At 39.7% G+C, this 20975-nt stretch overlaps 1 pseudogene; it reads right to left on the bottom strand.

Annotated features, from left to right (window-relative positions):
- Positions 1–17752: 17752 nt before the first annotated feature.
- Positions 17753–19098, bottom strand: LOC103228343 (NSFL1 cofactor p47 pseudogene; annotated as a pseudogene).
- Between the last annotated feature and the right edge of the window lie 1877 nt (positions 19099–20975).

Raw genomic sequence — 20975 nt, 5'->3', positions numbered from 1 at the left:
TTGTTGAAAATGGAGACAGTACTCTTATTGCTTATTTTCTTTGAGTTTTTTTGTGATATCTAAGAGTGGAAAGGAGAAACCACAATCTTTTACTGACATTTTGAAACTGGGAGTACTCCCTTTCACAGTATTTTGAAGATTCAAAGCAAAGACAAAATAAATCTAAAACAAATGAAAACAAAATTTTCATCAGTTTATTGTAGAAAATCATATTAAGAGTTTTTTCCTTGTAAATCTTCACAGTACTCTCTTTATTGCTGCATTTTTAAATGGGCCTAATGTTGGCCTTCCTTCTGGTTACTGACAGGGTACATTTTAATCAACTAAATTTTAGAATTTGCATCACAAAGGATTGGTGCTGTGTTCTAGGTCTCCACCATCTATTTCTGGGGGTCTGAAAAATTATCTTTCTTAAACAAACGTTAAGTTTGGTCTCTGTCCTTGTTAGAATGCAGGTGTTTAGTGCAAGTTTTCTGGATCTTTTCTTGCTCCGTCAGATTCTATCACTAAACAAAAGGGTATGATGCGATTTACAATTTTTTAAACAGTGGAATTACATGAAATATTATCGCTTTCTACTTGTGCTTCTAACAGTCTTCTTGTCTCTGCCTAGGTTTGGAGGATTAAATATGATATATTTCAGTAAGTCTCTTCTCATTCCTATATACTTTCTTCTGTGCCACCTTCTAGGAATTACCATTTTGAAATGATGATAATAAAAACAGCATGATAGGAATAAATGTGGAGAGGGTAAAACCTTGGCTCTATTTGGTTCCTCTGGAGTTGGAGAATGGGTGCTTGTTTTTCTAGTCAGTACATCTTCACTGTTTCAGAGTTAGGCACTTACAGAGAAGGTGAATAAAAACTTTTTCCCCAACTTTACTGGGTCCATCTGGCCTGTTCTGGTTCAGAGATTAGAGCACGTGTTGTGCAGTTCAAGATTGTACTTCTTGATTTTATCCACACGGCTGATGCAATTAGTTGAAATTCCACCCAGATTTGGCATATGGTCTTCTGTTATCTTGAATTTACAGTAATGTTGCCAGCTTAAAAAAAGGGCTTTTATATTTTAATGAATATTTTAATAGGAAGTTGGGAGAGCTGCCATAAGCATTTTAAGCTTGCCTCCATATTAACTTCCATATTCACACAATGAAGCCACCCATTAAATGCCTGCGAGCAGGGCTTCAGGTGTGTGTGTGTGTGTGTGTGTGTATATATATATATATATATATATATATATATATATATGTATACTCTCTGGGGCTCTTTACTAAGTGCCCAATAAGCACATTTTCCTCTAGAACTAATAAAAGTTAAGCTGTTCTAGGTTTTTACTCTAATATACTAATTATGAACTTTATATTAACCTAGCTCTGGATAGTATGAGTACATGAAAGTGATAAAACTAATGTGTAAAAATATATATTTCAACATTTTTGTTAACTTTGCAAATATTACTCTATTTGAAGTTTATCTCTTTAAAGAAAAAAAACTTGATGTAAATAAATGTGGCTTTAAAAAGACTTAGAAGTTGTACTCTTGTTAACTATGAATAAAGTTTCCTTTAGTTCGATTTGCCAAATTGCTCACAATGCATAGTGAAACATTCAGCTTTGTCACATTAGTAAATAACCAATTAGTTATAAAAATTTCCACTATTGTCAAGAGACACACAGGAGTTAAAGGAGCCTGCATATCATCCAGTTTACTCCAGGAATTATTTACTTTACTTATCAGTCTTCACTACTATATTCATCAGTATCTTAGTATTTACTTCACTTATCAACAGCAGTATCTATCTATTGCCTAATGACAATTAGTACTATAGGGTCTATTTTTTTCCTTTTGTTTTTGTTGACATGTGATAATTGTACACATATATGGGATACAGGGGGACATTTTGATACATGTGTTAATCTGTTATGTTCAAACCAGGGTAATAGGCATATCCATCATCTCAAATATTTATCATTTCGTTGTGTTATGAGCACTCAAAATCTGTTCTGCAGCACTGTAGGATAAATATATTGTATAGGGTCTATTTTAGACTGGTACATTCTGCAACACCATCAAAGATCCCATGCCTGTGAAACTAGATTGTAAGTACTCCTTCACTTATATCATACCTATCTTAAGGCAAAGGTTATCTTTTTATTTCCTTCCGTTACAATGACTACTGGGCACAAAGCGTGCCATAAGTCTCAATCTAGAAGTTTGCTTTAGTGGATGAAATGTGAAATTTACAGTTAGAAGACCTGAATTTGAGTTTCAAGCTCTGCCATTTATGAGCTGTATGACTTTGGGCATGTTGTTCTCTCTCTCTCTCTCTTTCTTTCTCTCTCTTATTTCAGAAAGGTATGTGAATGAGTAAATTTATTTGAATAAGCTTGGTAAACTGTAAATATGCTATAAAGCAGTAAGCTGCATGGACTGTGTGTAGTGTTTCTTCAGATAGATGGCATTCAATTATGACCAGAGCCAGATCAACTGGGCAATTGACTAGACTGCTAAAATGTCACATAAAATGTTAAGAGATGAAGAAAATGTATTTATCAGAACTCCTGGATAAAGAGAGATGGAAAGTGAGTCTGCATGTGTTTTTAAGCAGCATTTGGATAAGCCACTTCGGATGGAGGAATAGACCCTGAAAGGATATGCTCAACTATCAACAGATGGTACCTAAAATGCTGTCTAAGGAAGATCAAGCAGGTTAACTCCAGCCTTCTGTTTTTCCGACGTGAAGACAGAATCTGGAACTGCCAGTGGGGCCTTCTTTTCCTTTCCTTCCTTCAACACACCTGAGATCTCTCTATAAATAAATACTGAACTGTGATTTAGAAAAATATCAGCTTAATGTGCTTACTACATCAATAGCCTCTCTGGGACAAGCATAGGATGTGATCTGGTCATCATCACAATGATATTTAAATTTTGCAGTGACATGGGAGTTGCAGTAAATAAGAGCTAAGTGTCTTCAGTGCTAAGTTCTTGAACATCTTCATCTCCTGGCATTACTCGTTCTGATTTAGATCTCTGTGGTTCAGCTTCTAACTTACTGATCAAAATCTGTCAGATTTCTTGTAAACTTATAGCCCTTGAAATATCCAGTGGTGGCTTCCTGCTTTATTTAGTATTAAAGAAGTTTCTCATCACCTCTCCATGCTAGAGTCAAATGTCTATATTTGTGGGTCCACTCAGCACCTAGGAACTAAATTAGCCATCTTCTGTCTTTCAGGGATTGGTTGCATGAAATCCTGATTATTTTGCCTTATGAGCCACCCTTGGTATGCATAGGTAAGAAGTATAGACCACAGTTGATGTGGTTTGAATGTTTGTCTCCTCCAAATCTCACGTTGAAATGTGACTGCCAATGCTGAAGGTGAGGCCTACTAGGAGGTATTGTATCTTGGGAGCAGATCCCTCATAAATGGCTTAGCATATTCCCCTTGGTGATCAGTGAGTTCTCACTCTGTTAGTTCACACAAAACCTGGTTGTTTAAAAGAGTCTGGGACCTCCCCACCATCCCCTGCCTTGCCCCTGCCAATCCCTCCCTCTTGTTCCATCTCTTACCACGTGACATGTCTACTTCTTTGCTTCACCTTCTGCACCTTCTGCCATGAGTTAAAGCTCCCTGAGGCCTCACCAGAAACTGAGCAAATGCTGGCACCATACTTCCTGTACAGCCTGCAGAACCATAAGCCAGTTAAATCTCTTTTCTTTATAAACTACCCAGCCTCAGGTATTTCTTTATAGCAATGCAGGAACAGACTAACACGACAATAGACGCCACTGCTTGGTCTAAAGATTGCTTTTTTAAAATACTAAAGTTCAAGAGATAATTTATAAAAACTGACAATATTATGTTAGTTTCCCTGAAAATTGTTTTGATTCTCTGGACCTCAGAGCAAGCCCTTTTTAGAACAGAAACTACTTATTTATACAGTCTGACTTGGAGGATGATTTATTATATATTCATCTGAGAAAACTGCAACTCAGGCAATTTAGGACTTTTAACTATTTTTAAAATCTCCAACAGCAATGGGATATGTTTCCAGACAAAAGCAATGTCACTTGATGAATAATCCACTTGTTATTTATCTTTCTGCTTTTGGGAGACAATGCTAAGTCAGCTAAGGACATCTCCAAAAGGGTGTTATTATTAATAGAAATTAAGTGGTATACCACACAGAATATGTTTTCTTCAATTAAATTCTAAAATGTGATGGAAAATAGTTCAATAACCCTAGAGCTGATATCTGATTTAGGATATTTTTCTGCATATAATTTAATTTAATCTTGGCTTTGTATGAAATTTATAAAATTTCAATGAGATTAAACCATAGATGCTGGTATTAATTTGCTTAATGCAATCTAATCCTTTTGGTCTTGCTTATGGTCTGAGAAGCGTCTCAGGACCTTGACCTCTTTTTGCTCATGGCTTTAGGGCTTTGGGAGGATATAGGTGGTACATAGACGGGTGAAGCCATAAAGTAATATAAGCTATGTAAATGTGAATCAATCACTTTCTTGCTTAAAATCATCCTAAGGGTCATCCTAGTTTTCAAGGCAAAATTAAAATTGTTTAATATGCAACACATACCGACCATGATGAAACCCTTGATCACTTTTTAAATTTTATCACTGATCAATCCTTCCCAACTTCCCCTGCAAGATACGCAAGATACACATACATATACAAACATGGGCACACACACACCCCATTGCAGCTTCTCAAGAATATTTTGTTCTGTCATGCTTCTTCACTTTTGTCCTGCTCTTTTCTGTGTCCCAAAATGTTTTTTTCTCCCTTATTTGCCAGACCAATTTATTTATCTTTAAAGAGTCAGCTCTCTGCTTTAGTACCACTTCCCAGGTTTGCCCCTTCTTTGCATTTCCTTGTTACTCTGTTCATATCTCTATCATTAACATTCATCATCCTGTGTATAATTATTGATTTCTTCATCTATCTCCTCCAACTAAACTGTGAACTCCTTATTAAGGTAAGATCATTACATTTTCTTGCTATATTCTGAGATCCAAAGTAGAATTTGGGCTACAGGAGGCATCCAGAATCTGTTTTTGATGGGTGAATGAATGAATGCATAAACTAATCATACAATTGATCAATGAACAGTGACTAAGTAAGATTAGTAGCTAGTCTATGGCCATCTTCTGCTCTATATAAGGGATCAGAGTAGGAAGGAGACTGAAATTAGAGCACATAGCAATTTTAGGGAGGGAATTTTAAGTTCAGAACACCATAGCTTTTATTTCAATAGCTCTGCAGTAGTTCCTGATTTTCCAAAAGGGACACTTTTTAATACAGAGGAGCTTCAGTCTTCTACCTGACGCAGGACTTATCACCCTATGCAGTTAGACAGAAGTCAATTCAGAGTTGGTAATGGAAGAGGGTGAAGTTTAAGGACTAATATAGACAGCTATCCAAAGATAATTATGTCAGATACGTTTGAACCAGAGCAACTCCATCTTGAATAGGGGCTGGGTAAAATAGGGCTGAGACCTGCTGGGCTGCACTCCCAGGAGGTTAAGGCATTCTAAGTCACAGGATAAGATAGGAGGTTAGCACAAGACACAGGTCATAAAGACCTTGCTGATAAAACAGGTTGTGAGTAAAGAAGCTGGCCAAAACCCACCAAAACCAAGATGGCAACAAGAGTGACTTCTGGTCATCCTCACTGCTACACTCCCACCAGCGCCATGACAGTTTACAAATGCCATGGCAGTGTCAGGAAGTTACCCTGTATGGTCTAAAAAGGGGAAGCATGAATAATCCACCCTTTGTTTAGCATATCATCAATAAATAACCATGAAAATGGGCAGCCAGCAGCCCTTGAGGCTGCTCTGCTTATGGAGTAGCCATTCTTTTACTCCTTTACAGTCTTAATAAACTTGCTTTCACTTTACTCCATGGACTCGCCTATAATTCTTTCTTGAGCGAGATCCAAGAATCCTCTCTTGGGGTCTAGATTGGGACCCCTTTCTGGTAACAATTAGACTGATCAAAAAAGCCAGTACACAGATTACCATTAATGTGGAGCAGTAACGTGTCATGGTTACCATTTCTAGACATTTGTTGAGAGAACATACATCTAGGACAGCAATTAAATTGGACACTGATTCTCTTTGGAGTGCTGGGGAAATGTGTGGTTCTATAAAGGTATATTTTGCACACACAGCCATAAGCCCATATACACATTTATGTACACACAACTGAGAAAGAATAATTAAACTGCACTTAGGGTAGATAAAAGAGATTCTCTAATTTTTTGTTTTTGTTTTCTCTCACATCCAAGAACTTTATTGCACACAGCTCTGCACAGAGGCAAGGGCTGGTGAGGGTGGATGCACCCAGGAAGTCTCTAACGGGAACCCACAAGGGACACTCTAGCTAACATTCTAGGTACCTGGGAGATGAGGGCGACTCCCCAGACGTGGGAACAGGCCAGATCTTTATAAATAAACATCTAGTGAAGAGAAATGACAACTCTAATTCATTTGCATACACAGAACACTCTAGGAGGATGAGGCAACCGAGGACCTGGAGGGGTGATGAGTGTGCCCAGATGTCTGCGGCACTGGGCGGCTGCGAGCAATGCCAGGGCAGCAAACGATGGGTACTTGGGATACGGTGCATGTACAAGACCAGCTACTTGGGGCGGCTGCCCGGTGTGTGTGTGTGTGTGTGTGTGTGTGTGCGTGCCTGTGTCAGGCTGTTCGTTCTGGAATGAGGAGGGGTAGTCTTTACATCATATTCTGTGGCTAGTGGGCTCGGAGAGGGACTACTTTGTGGAGAGGATGGGGGCCACGATGAGACTATAGAGGCCGAGCACCTTGGCAAAGACGTGTATCAGAATCATGCCGACGAATAGTCGGGGCTGCTGGACGGTGCCCTGCACACTGGCTCCCCCCATGAAGCTGATGGCACAGCCAGCTGCCAGGCTGCTCAGGCCCATTCTCAGGCCGGCACCCCGCTGGAGGTCCTATGAAAATAAAATTTAAATCAGTGCACATACTCTCACCTTAAAATCTCCACATTAAATGAAACAATAAGAACAGATTTGTTGGTCAAAATCACGACCTGCCTTATGTTTAGGCAGAGTGTCCGTATTTTGGGCAAGAGAAGGATCCCATTGATCCAACCACTTGCCAGAGGGCTTGACATTCGCATCACTAGAGATTAATTTGTTTAAGATGTCATGCTTTTGGAAATTTCCTATTGAAATATTAGTTCCCCTAGAAAGAATATATCACATTTACTTATTATGAACTCTAGACCCTTAAATGAATCAATTAGTTTAACATTGCCTAATAGAGAGCCAAAGGAAATGGGACAATGGAAATTTTCTTTTTTATTTATAGGTGAGAAAAGTCCAGCACCTGGGATATTGCCCTAAGAGAGTGAGCATCATCAGGAAGGTCCATCCCAGGAGACTGCACAGCCATAGGCAGCAGGAGGGAGGTGGTCACCTGGGGAACTGGGGTGAAGGCAAATTAGAGCAAGGAACTGACAAAGGAAGATGAGGAGAAGCTGAAATCAAATACATCCACAATTTTGTTAGTATTACAAACTAATTGATAGAAAAGTACCTAACAGAAAGGGAAATAAAAATAAAAAATAATATCTAGTCTATGTTATACACTGTGGAGACAACTTGGATCCAGGTTTTAGACCAAACTTAAGATTTTCAGAATACTAGTCATAGCTAACTTCCACAACCACAGTGACTGCATCTATTCTGCATATCACATTTAGGCTTCATCAATGAGATATCTAGGAAATATATTCTTCTCGGCATGTGTCAAAGACACTAAAATCCAGATATGTAAGGACATGTGTTTTAATTGCTTCTCTAGAAGTGGTGATAATTATGCATCCCACATTCTAGTGACTTAATCCTTACTGCCTGCAACTGAATCCCTTTTAGAGAATTGACCAGAAGTCATGTGTATTTGTAGATTTACTATCTAACTATCTTATGTTTACATTAACTTGTACCAAGCCAAAACAACCCAACCCATGGCACTGTCTCTACAACTATAGAGTTAATAAGTAGGAGATAGCTGCAGTCTTGAATCCTTTAGAGGAGATACAGTTAATTACACTGAAATAGAATTTGTTACTGAGAGATACATGAAGGGTGAGTAAAAAGAAAAAAAAAAAGATGACCAATGGCTAGCCTCTTGATGATCGAAGATAGGCTTCATTTGGGTTGTAACTCAGCTATTTATGAGGTACGTGATTTAAAAAAAAAAAAAACATATTTGGTTTCCTTACCTAAAATATAAGCCCAGTTAGAATATTGCCCAATCATGGAATTACTAGGGTTTATTTCCCACCCACTGCTGGGGTTTAAGAGAGAATTTCCAGACAGGAGGCATGAAAAGCATAAAGAACTAGATGGCTGATTTCAAGTCTTTGGAGTATTTGGCTGTGATCCATGGGCACTCTTACAAGTTCAAAGGGCAGAGGCAGGTCAGAAAAGGGGAATCAAGAGTCAAGGGTCAGAGACCAAGTCAGGCCTTAGCTTAACAGGAAAGAACAGGGCTAGGATCCCATGGAAGTGGGTGACAGCTGGGGACAAACTAGAAGGGGTTATGACTTGCTACAGATCAGCTCAGACAATAAAAATGCATTAACTCACAAGGTAATTGTGAGCACAGACTATTAAAAGTCATGTAATTTGAGGCATTTAAAAAAACTGTACAGCCCTAACAGATATTACTATTTTTATCTTATGCAGTAAAGATGAAACAACTGCCAAGAAAAAGTTTGTCAAGATAACCCCATCAGGGGACAACAAACAGCTGTCCTCCTTTTATCCTATGGAACATACACTTGGCATTCACAGAAAATGTGCCTTTGCTTCTCCTCATGTGTCTGACACTCTATCAGACTCAGGGCATTCACCTTCTGCTTTGATCTCTGGGTGCTTTTAGTGAATCCTCCAATTTCCAACCATAAAGGCTAATGCGATAGCAGGACTTCAGGCATTTTTCATCAAGAAATCTCTCAACTCCTGCTACCTAAATTTAAAAAATGCATTTCTGAAGGGCACAGTTATTTTTTTTCCTGTTCTGCTATTTGTTGAGTTCTTTGTCCTGGTGGGGTGATGTGCTTACGTTCCATTACCATAAATTCAATTGTTGGAGAATTTGCTCTCAATATTTTGCCCTCTGGAGACAAAGATACATTTAGAATGAATTGTCTTTAGCAAGTTGCTTGCTTTCGTTTTGTTGATGAGTTCTCTGAACTTTTTACTGCCTATTTGAAGCTGCTATTCCTTTTAAACAGCTTTTTATTTTCTCAAACATTGCTGGTCACTTTACTGTCCAGTGAATACTTTTTCTAACTACAGGTAGATATTTAACTGCTAGCCGTAGAGGAACTAGTGTGCTAAAGATCTTTCTTTTATGTGTTAATTCAAAAGATCAGTTTGTCATTGTTTTTCTTATGGAACTATCTCTCTCCTCATTGGTCCTATTTCTTTTCCCTCATTCTTCAATGTTGACATATTCTTGGGCAGCAGGTTATGCTGCCCCTTTTTTATAATATTAATCTAACATTCAGTCCACTCCATTAATATGCCTTGATTCAGAAACACAAAGTGGAATGCTCATCTCAACCTCGTTATCAAGAGCAGTTGTTGTTCTACACACTGCAGTATTGGGGGGTCCTGAGGTCACAAACCATATGCATGTTCTCTGCATATAGAATATTAAACTCACAATTTAATACAGCCACAACCTAGTGTGAGGAAGATAACCTTGGATTCGAAGTAAGGAAACCTGAGTCCTAATTTCTGTTCTGCATCAAAAAATTTAGAAATCTTGATCAAATGATCTCTAAGGTTCCTGATAAGTTTAGAACTCCGTATTTTTTAAAATTTCTTTTCTTCCTTTACATATACAGCCTATCAGCAGTGGGAAAGGAACAGAGTGCTTGGGAAAGTCTCAACAATATAGATATTTGAGCTGAAGCTTGAAAGATGAGTGTAACATTCCCAGATAAATAAAGGAAGAAAGGAAATCTAAGTAGAGAAAATAGTATGTGCAATGCCACAAAAGGGCAAAATAACATGAAAGTAGTTTGAGAACTTTGGTCAAATAGCTAGTTTTGGACTTAAGGGAATCTCAAACCCAGAAGAACAACTTTTAAGCTAGTGAACTTTGTACTGTCACATCGTATCACTACCTGAATAGACAGAATTTAATAGTTGACAAATTGACATTGAATCACAACTATATGAGGGATTGCAAAGGCTGGTGGGGTAAGTGGGTTTTCCTAGCTCTCAGAAAGAGGGAGCTTCACAACAGAGGCTCTAGGTCCAAGACCAGCAGATTTTATTTCCAGAATGGTCTGAAGCTTCAATCTGGTCAAGAACAGACCAGTGAAAGGTTTTTGGAGCTTGAGTAAGAAATAGATTTGAAGGATATTAGTTCTTAGTATAATTGTCCATGGTGCAGCCAGAATGAAGAGCCAAACACAGTATAGCTGCTAGACAAAGAGGCAAAAACTAGATATGAAGCTCTGGGAAAGCAGGCTCAGAATGCAAGTTTGGAAGTACAGCCTGGAGATAATAGCAATAATATCTTCTACACAGGAATTTTGTGGTGATTAAATTACATAAGGTAGTTAAAGTTTAACATAGTTTCTGACATATAACAGGCACTCCATAGTAGCTTTTGTTGTTTAAGGCACTGAAATGTAACCACTAAAGGCCTTACTCAAGACCTTACCAGCTTCAAGTATAAAGGAACGAGACCAAAAAAGAGGAGAACAATTGGTCACATGTTTCTGAAGCCGAGAAATTGTTTCATTTTCTTTTTTTTTTTTTTTTTTTTTTTTTTTTTTGAGACGGAGTCTTGCTCTGTCGCCCGGGTTGGAGTGCAGTGGCCGGATCTCAGCTCACTGCAAGCTCCGCCTCCCGGGTTTACGCCATTCTCCTGCCTCAGCCTCCCGAGTAGCTGGGACTACAGGCGCCCACCACCTCGCCCGGCTAGTTTTTTGTGTTTTTAGTAGAGACGGGGTTTCACTGTGTTAGCCAGGATGGTCTCGATCTCCTGACCTCGTGATCCGCCCGTCTCGGCCTCCCAAAGTGCTGGGATTACAGGCTTGAGCCACCGCGCCCGGCCAATTGTTTCATTTTCCCCCTGTCTCCATGGGGTTCCATGTGATCTCCCAGAGAGCACTCCCTAGTGCTTTTGCACTCTTACTATGGGACCCAGGCCTTATTTCACTCTTCCAGTGTCTGGGGTTACAGTACATTGAGTTTGACATGGTGCCAACATGACACCATAACTTTGAACTAGAATTTCTCCACACCTCCCACTCAGAGGCCCAAGGGGCAGCTTTGGTGAACTGTAGTCAGAGAGCACTAGGGTGTGAGTTGGAAGATCTGGGTTTTCTTTGAAGCTCTACCATTAACAAGCTGGATGTCCTGTGCAAGTACTCAATTTGTCTCTACTGAGTTTCTTATCTGGGAAAAGAGATGACTGAACTGGATGACACCCAAGGACTTCTCTAACTCCAGGACTATGAAACAATGACAGCACCTAAAGAACTCTTTATCAAAGTTGCCAGAAAGGCTTGACACATCATCTTGAGCATTAAATTAGCACCAGCTGTATAATGCCAGATACTAAACTTTTGCTAGAAAGAAAGTGACAAAGAGAGAAATAATGCCCACAATGCTCCAAAGTCATTCTTTTAGTCAACAAGATGTTCTTCTCAATATCTCTGAATTTGGATGAAAAAAGACATCAAAAGAAATTAGGAGGGAGGGACCACCATGGCCAACTCAAAATAGCTGCAAATGGAGGCTCCCGCTGAGAAGAACGAAAACAGTCAGTGAATATTGCACCAGCAACTGAGGTGTCCAGGTTCTCTCATTGGGACTGACCAGGTGGTTGGTGCGACCCATGGAGAGTGAGGAAAAGCAGGCTTGTGTGACAGCCCACCTGGGAGCCACACAGGGCAAGGGGAGCTCCCACCCCCAGCCAAATGAGGCAGGGAGTGATCATGCTACCCCGCCGGGAAAACCACACTTTTTTTCATGAAATCTGTGCAGCCTGCAGATCAGGAGATCCCTCTCATGAGCCCACGCCACCAGGGCCTTGGGTCCCAAGCACAGAGCTGTGCAGATTCTCCGCAGCCACTTGGCAGCAGACTGCCAAGACTACTGAGTTCCTGAGGGGAAGGATTGCCTGCTGCTTAAGATGACTGAGATCCCTGGCGGGAGGGGCGGCTGCCATCACTGCAGCTCCAGTCGGCTATTTGTTCCCCTGCTGGTGCTGGGGAGATTGGACGATTTGGACCCAGGGGGAATTACCCACAGTGCAGTACAGTGGCCATGGCAGATTATGGCCAGACTGCCTATTTAGGCTGGACCCTGACCCATCCCTCCTCACCAGACACGGCCTCCCTTCAGGAATTTCAGCAACTCCAGCCAGGGGTTTAGGGACAGAACTCTGATCTCCGTGGGAATGAGCCCCTAGAGGGAGATGCGGCTGCAGTTTCCACAAATCAGTACACTTAGTCATTCCCCTGCTGGCTCAGAAGATTCCAGGCTGTCCGGATGAGTGGGATTTCCCCCAGCACAGCACACCTCTTCTGACAAGGGGCAGATAGAGTGTTTTGTTAAGCGGTCCCAGATCTTTTGCCTGTTGACTGCGTGAGACCCCTAATGGGTCACTGGACACTTTATACAGGAGCATTCCCACTGGCATCAAGGCGGTGCACTTCTGGTATAGAGATCCCAGAGGAAGGCACAGGCAGCCATGTTTGCTATTCTGCAGCCTCCACTGGTGACACCTCCAGGTACAGGAGGGACCGTAGTGAATAGGGTCTGGATGGACCCCCAGCAAACCACCTCAATCCTATGGAAGGGGGGCCTGACGTTAAAAGAAAAACAAACAGAAAGCGAAACAACATCAACAAAAAATCTCCCACAAAAACCCAATCCAAAGACCAGCAGCCTCAAAGATTGAAGCCATATAAACTCACGAAGATGAGAGAGAATCCATAAAAAAGTGCTGAAAACTCAAATAGCTGGAGTGTTTCTTCTTCTCCAAATGATCCCAGCACCTCTCCAGCAAGAGCAAAGGATTGGGCAGAGGGTGATATAGATTAATTGACAGAAGTAGGCTTCAGAAGGAGGGTAGTAATGAACCTCACCGAGCTAAAGGAGCACATTCTAACCCAATGCAAAGAAGCTAAGAACCATGATAAAACATTATAGGAGCGTTAACCAGAATAACCAGTTTAGAGAGGAATCTAAATTACCCAATGGAGCTGAAAAACACAGCACGAAACTTCACAATGCAACCATGAATATCAATAGCTGAATTGACGAAGTGGAAGAAAGAATTTCACAGCTTGATGACTCTCTTGTTGAAGTAAGATAGGCAAATGAGATTAGAGAAAAAACAATGAAAGAGAATGAACAAAACCTTCTAGAACTATGGGATTATGTAAAAAGACCAAACCTATGACTGATTGGGATACCTGAAAGAGACAGGGAGAATGGAACTAAGATGGAAAACACACTTTAGGGTATCATCCAGGAGAATACCCCAACTTAACAAGACAGGCCAACATTCAAATTCAGAAAATCCAGAGAAACCTAGTGAGATACTCCATGAGAAGGTTAATTCCAAGACATATAATCACTAGATTCTCCAAGGTCAAAATAAAGGAAAAAATGTTAAGGGCAGCCAGAGACAAAAGCCAGGTCACCTATAAAGGGAAGCCCATTAGACTAACAGTGGACCTTCTCAGCAGAAACTCTAAAAGCCAGAAGAGACTGGGGTTCAATATTCAACATTCTTAAAGAAAAAAATTTCAACCCAGAATTTCATATCCAGCCAAACTTCACTTCATTTTATAAGTGAAGAGATAAAATAAAATCCTTTAAGGCAGAAATAGATTCCTTTTCAGATAAGCAAAAGGCTGAGGGAATTTATCACCACCATGCCTGCCTTGCAAGAGCTCCTGAATGAAGTGCTAAATATGGAAAGGAAAAACTTATTACCAGTCACTGCAAAAACACACTGAAGTGCAAAGACCAATGACACCATGAAGCAACTACATCAACAAGTCTGCAAAATAAGCAGCTAGCATCATGATGACAGGATCAAATTCACACATAAAAATATTAACCTTAAATGTAAATGGGCTAAATGCACCAATTAAAAGACACAGAATGGCAAGCTGAATAAAGAGTCAAGACCCACTGGTGTGCTATATTTAGCAGACCCATCTCAGCAGCAAAGACACACACAGGCTCAAAATAAAGGGATGGAGGGAAATTTATCAAGCAAATGGAAAGCAAAAACAAAGCAGGTGTTGCAATCCTAGTCTCTGATAAAACAGACTTTAAATCAACGAATATCAAAAAATGCAAAGAAGGGCATTATAGAATGGTAAAGATCAATTCAACCAGAAGAGCTAACTATTCTAAGTATATATACACCCAATACAGGAGCATCCAGATTCATAAAACAAATTCTTAGAGAACTACAAAGAGACTTCCACACAATAACAGTGGAAGACTTTAACACTCTACTATCAATAATAAGTCACTGAAACAGACAATTAACAAGAATATTCAGGATTTGAACTCAGCTCTGGATCAAGTGGACCTGATAGATACTACAGAACTCTCTATGCCAAAACAACAGAATATACATTCTGCTTGGTACCACATGTCACTTATTGTAAAACGAGTCACATAATTGGAAGTAAGACACTCCTCAGCAAATGCAAAAGAACTGAAATCATGACAATCTTTCAGGCCACAGCACAATCAAATTAGAACTCAAGATTAGGAAACTCATTCAAAACCACACAGCTACATGGAAATTGAATAACCTGCTCCTCAATGACTCCTGGGTAAATAATGAAATTAAGGAAGAAATCAAGAAGTCAAGAAGTTCCTTGAAACCAGTGAGAACAAGGAGACAATGTACAAGAATCTCTAGGATGCAGCTAAAGCAGTAGTAAGAGGGAAATTTATAGCACTAAATACCCACATTAAAAAGCTAGAAAGATCTCAGATTGACATCTTAACATCAAAACTAAAAGAACTAGAGAACTAAGAGCAAACCCCAAAGCTAGCAAGAAGACAAGAAATAACCAAGAGCTGAGTGGAACTGAAGGAGATAGAGACACAAATGACCTTTCAAAACAATCAATAAATCCAGAAGCTGTTTTTTAAAAAAATTAATAAAGTAGATAGACTGCTAGCTAGACTAATAAAGAAGAAAAGAGAGAAGAATCAAATAGATGCAATAAAAAAATGATAAAGGGGTATCACTACTGATCCCACAGAAACACAACCATTGGAGAATAGTATGAACACCTCTATGGAAATAAACTAGAAAATCTAGAAGAAATAGATAAATTCCTGGATGCATACACCCTCCCAAGATCGAACCATGAAGAAGATGAATTCCTGAATAGACCAATAACAAATTCTGAAATTGAAGCAGTAATAAATTGCCTACTGACCAAAAAAAAAAAAACAAACCCAGGACCAGACAGATTTACAGCTGAATTCTACCAGAGGTACAAAGAGAAACTGGTACCATTTCTTTTGAAACTATTCCAAACAATTGATAAAAAGGAATTCCAACTGATTCCATGAGGCCAGGATCATCCTGATATTGAAACCTGGCAGAGATACTACAAAAAAAGAAAGCTTCAGGGCAATATTCCTGATGAACATCGATGCAAAAATCCTCAATAAAGTACTGGCAAACTGAATCCAGCAGCACATCAAAAAACCTATTCACCACAATGAAGTTGGCTTCATCCCCAGAATGCAAAGCTGGTTCTACATGCACAAATCAATAAATATAATTCATCACATAAACAGAACTAAAGACAAAAACCACATGATTATCTCAATAGATGCAGAAAAAATCTTCAATAAAATTCAACACCCCTTCATGTTAAAAACTCAATAAACTAGGGATTGATGGAACATGTCTCAAAATATTAGAGCCATATATGACAAATCTACAGCTAATATCATACTTAATGGGCAAAAGTTGGAAGCATTCCCCTTGAAAACTGGCACAAAAAAGGATGCCTTCTCTCACCACTCCTATTCAATATAGTATTGGAAGTTCTGGTCAGGGCAATCAGGCAAGAGAAAGAAATAAAGGGTATTCATATAGGAAGAGAGGAAGTCAAACTGTCTCTGTTTGCAGATGACATGATCCTATATCTAGAAAACTATTATTTCAGCCCAAAAGCTTCGTAAGCTGATAAGCAACTTCAGCAAAGTCTCTGAATATAAAATCAATGTGTAAAAATCGCAAGCATTCTTATACACCAACAATAACCAAGCAGAAAGTCAAATCATGAATGAACTCCCATTCACAATTGCTACAAAGAGAATAAAACACCTAGGAATGCAGCTAACAAGGGAAGTGAAGGACCTCTTCAAGGAGAACTACAAACTACTGCTCAAGGAAATCAGACAGGACACAAACAAATGAAAAAAACATTCCATGCTCATGGATAGGAAGAATCAATGTGATGAAAATGGCCATACTGCCCAAAGTAATTTATAGATTCAATGCTATTCCCATTAAACTACTATTGACAGTCTCACAGAATTAGAAAAAAACTACTTTAAAATTCAAATGGAACCAAAAAAGACCTCATATAGCCAAGACAATCCTAAGCAAAAAGAAAAAAGCTAGATGGTTCAGGTTACCCAACTTCAAACTATTCTACAAGGCTAATGTAATCAAAACACTATAGTACTGGTATAAAAACAGAAACATAGACCAATGAAAGAGAATAGAGATCTCAGAAATAAGACTGTATATCTACAACCATCTGATTTTCAACAAATTGGACAAAAGCAATGGGGAAAGGATTCCCTACTTAATAAATGATGCTGGGAAAACTGGCTAGCCATATGCAGAAAATTGAAACTGGACCTGTTCCTTACATCTTATGCAAAAATTAACTCAAGAAGGACTAAAGACTTAAGTGTAAAACCTAAAACTATAAAAACTCTAGGATAAAATCTAGGCAATACTATTCAGGACATAGGCACAGGTAAAGATTATTATAAAGGTAATGACAAAAGCAATCGCAACAAAAACAAAAATTGACAGATGGAATCTAATTCAACTAAAGAGCTTCTGCACAACAACAGAACAACAGAAACTATCATCAGAGTGAAAAGACAACCTACAGAATGGGAGAAAATTTTTGCAATCTACCTATCTGACCAAGGTCTAATATCCAGAATCTACAAGAAACTTAAAAAAATTTACAAGAAAAAAAACAAACAACCCTATTAAAAGGTGGGAAAAGGACATAAACAGTTCTCAAAAGAAGACATTTACGTGGCCAATAAACATGTAGAAACAAGCTCAGCATCACTGATCACTGAATAAATGTAAATCAAAACCACAATGAGATAACGTATCATGCCATGCCAGTCAGAATGGCGATTATTAAACAGTCAAGAAACAATAGATGCTGGTGCGGCTGTGGAGAAAACACTTTTACACTGTTGGTGGGAATATAAATTAGTTCACCCATTGTGGAAGACAGTGTGGAGATTCCCCAAAGACCTAGAAATAGAAATACCATTTGACTCAGCAATCCCATTACTTCCCATTACTGGGTATATACCCAAAGCAATATAAATCATTCTATTATAAAGATACATGCACATGTATTTTCCTTTTTTTTTTTTTGGTGGTTTTTTTTTTTTTTTCATTAAAGTCCATTGATCGTCACAAAAACCCAGGAAATGCAACTAAGGAGAAAACAAATGTCCAACCAAGATCTAAGAACCCAGAGCTATGGAGGAGACGTCGCACTGGACTGCTGGGTGTGCACAAGGGGGCAGGAGGGGTGATCCTCATGGGGCATGGCCACTGGCCATGGGAAACACAGGAGGGACGCCAGGCAGCTGGCTGGGCGGTTATGTTAACCGCTGCACGATGACAGCATTGAGCAGGTTGGCTTCCTTCAGGGTCTGGCTCTCATCAGCCAGCTCTTTGTTCGGGAAAGTAGTCATGAGGATAAAGCTGGTGGCAGCCATGGCTGGCCGGGCATCCACGATGAAGAGTCGGATGTCGCTGATCCTGTGGCTGTGGTTAAATTTCTGCACCAGCCTCCCGCCTTCTGCAAGCCGAATTTGGATGTTTGTGGTAGGCTCTGATTCGTCGATTAAGATGGAAGAGCTGGCTTTGGCTTCATTTTCTGCCTGTTGGGCTGGAGAGCTGGTACTCAACACCTAGGGGGCAGTGCTGCTCAGTTTCTGACCCTCGCCAGTGAAGGCTTTGAAGGCTCCTTTGGGCTTCACAAAGTCCTCGTCCCTATTGTCCTCCATATCCAAGTTCACCTGTCCACCGTGAGCTAGCCTCTGCAGCTCTGCTGGCACCTCCCCTCTGCGGATAGACTCCAGAAACTGGGCATTGAATGGATCTTGGTAGCTTCTGAGTTCTCTATTATCCAGGCTGAATCCACTCTTCCAGAGTTTCAATACTACATGAACATCTTGGCTGGAATGCTGCCTCTTTTCTCCTGCCACATAGGCAGACTCTTCCTCTGGTGCTGCCCCAAGGCGGTAGCCACCTCCTGCAAATGGTCTCGGTTTACTGGTCTCTCCAGGGCTCTTGGTCACTCACTCCACAGCTACAGCTCCATGCTCTTTGGCACCTTTAAAGAGATCATCCACCAGCTCGTTGGGACTTTTCTTCCTGGGAGGGCCAACAATCTGCTGTCTACTTCTCTCTGAGCCCCCAGCATAAAACCTCTGGCCTTCCTCCTCCTCCTCATCCTCATCTTGGTCATGAATGAGGTCTCTGAAGGATGTCACTCTATTATCACTGGGGGCTGTGCCTCTGGACACTGAACTGGGGGTTGCCTGCGAAATGGTCACAATGTCTTCATCACCTCCGTCCTCATAAAAGCTCGCTAGCGTGATCTGCAAGTCCCAGCCGGCCGACTCCAGAAAGAAGCGGGCCTGCTCCTCCTCGGCGCGCGTCACCGCCACAAACTCCCTCAGCGCCTCCAGTCGCTCCGCCGCCATCTTCGACCAGTGCGCTTCCCAAAGTCGCACGTGTATTTTCATTACAGCACTATTTACAATAATAAAGACATGGAATCAACCCAAATGCCTATCAGTGATAGAATAAAGAAAATATGTTACATATATACACAGTAGAATACTATGCAGCCATAAAAAGGAGCGATCATATACTTTGCAGGGCCATAGATAGAGCTGGAACCCAACATCCTCAGCAAATTAACTCAGAAACAGAAAAACAAACACTATTATGTTCTCACTTACAAGTGGGAGCTGAACAATGAGAACAAATGGACCCATGGTGGGGAAAAACACACACTGGGGCCTGTTGGGGCAGTGGAGGGAGAGAGAACATCAGGATAAATAACTAATGCATGCAGGGCTTATTACCTAGGCGATGGCACATATTTACCTATGGAACAACCCTGCACATCCTACACATGTATCCTGGAACTTAAAATAAAATAAAATAAAATAAAATAAAATATTTAAAAAGCAATATAAATAAATAAATAGACATCAAAAGTGTTACATAGCTACTTTTGGATACCTCAATAATTTAATAACTGCATGCTATGTGATTCTTTTTTATAAGGTAATTGGAGAGTCATACCTTCATTGTATACCGACAGTATGTAGGTGTACTAGAGAGGTCCTCTCTGAACTGTATTTGTTTAATGCTTAACAAATACATAGTTTTAAAAATATTTTCTATAACTTGGCTGATTCTCCCTAGAGGGGAAAAAATCTTCTTTTCTATTGCAGATGACATATGGTCTAATGTGTGAACTAATAACTAGATTCATTAGTTTATACATTCCTGATAAAGGAAATCTAACTTTCATAATTAAGACTTTGCACAACAATTGTGTTACATTGTTATCCAGAGATAAATTCTTTCCAAACATTCCCTGTTCTGAAGCAGTTTCAAGGAGTTTTCCAAAGGTCCTTTTTCCCTGCAAAGTCTTAATTTCCATTGTTTTATGAGTTTAATGTTGTCATTCTGCATAGCAATTCTCAGGAAAGCTGTGAAAAATATTTAAAATTAGGTATTTTTGATACATTTCAGATAGTCTTGATTATCAAAGTCAGCATAAATAAAAAGATTCCTGTTAAAAATTTAAAGACAACAATATTCTTGTAGGAGTACGGTCTGTAAAAAGAAATGCTTTAGCTTTAGTGGAGTGAAGGAAGGACCTTCTTGAAAAAGAAGGGTTAATGGAGTGTGTGAATAAGGTTTTTTTGTCTGTTCTAAAAATGGATTCTTCCAAATCACATCTTAGTTCAAGACTGTTTTTGAGAGAGAAAGATGCACAAACAAGAATATATGTATATTGTTTTATTCTATTTCTTAGGAGAAACAGAATAAACTACAGTATGAGTGATTTATACTAGGTGTTAGGAGAAATATGATAGTTTACAATAATATGCTCTGGAAGGGGTTACAGAGGAAAGAATTCAGTTATCTTTTTGTGGAGGCTCTAAAAGTAGAAGAGGACATTTAATCTGAGGGAGCTGGGACAAGTTAGTAACTCTTGTTCCATCATTTGTAAAATGGGAGAATCTCTCAGCATCCTTCTGATTTTGAAAATACTTCTGTCATACAAAGTGTATCTTTGGTTGAAGTTGCTACTCTTGGAATGGGGGAGTTTAGGTGAAACTTGGCTACTCATGAGATCTCTGCCTCCTGTTCTATGCACAGTATTTTCCCTCTCCTGGGGCTCTCTGCACCTAATAAATAAAACTGGAAGCAATAGAAGAAACTACGACTTTTTAATATTCTTATATTTAGGCCATTCTTAAGTTTTAGTTCTTTAATGAAGTTGCTGCCATCCCATCAACCCCCTACTGTATTTGTTTGTCTTTTATTTTCCAGCATCTCTGAC

Source organism: Chlorocebus sabaeus, chromosome 22, assembly GCF_047675955.1.
Source record: "Chlorocebus sabaeus isolate Y175 chromosome 22, mChlSab1.0.hap1, whole genome shotgun sequence".
Taxonomy (NCBI): domain Eukaryota; kingdom Metazoa; phylum Chordata; class Mammalia; order Primates; family Cercopithecidae; genus Chlorocebus; species Chlorocebus sabaeus.
The sequence above is the reverse complement of the archived record's forward strand: the minus strand, read 5'-3'. Positions and strand labels throughout refer to the sequence as shown.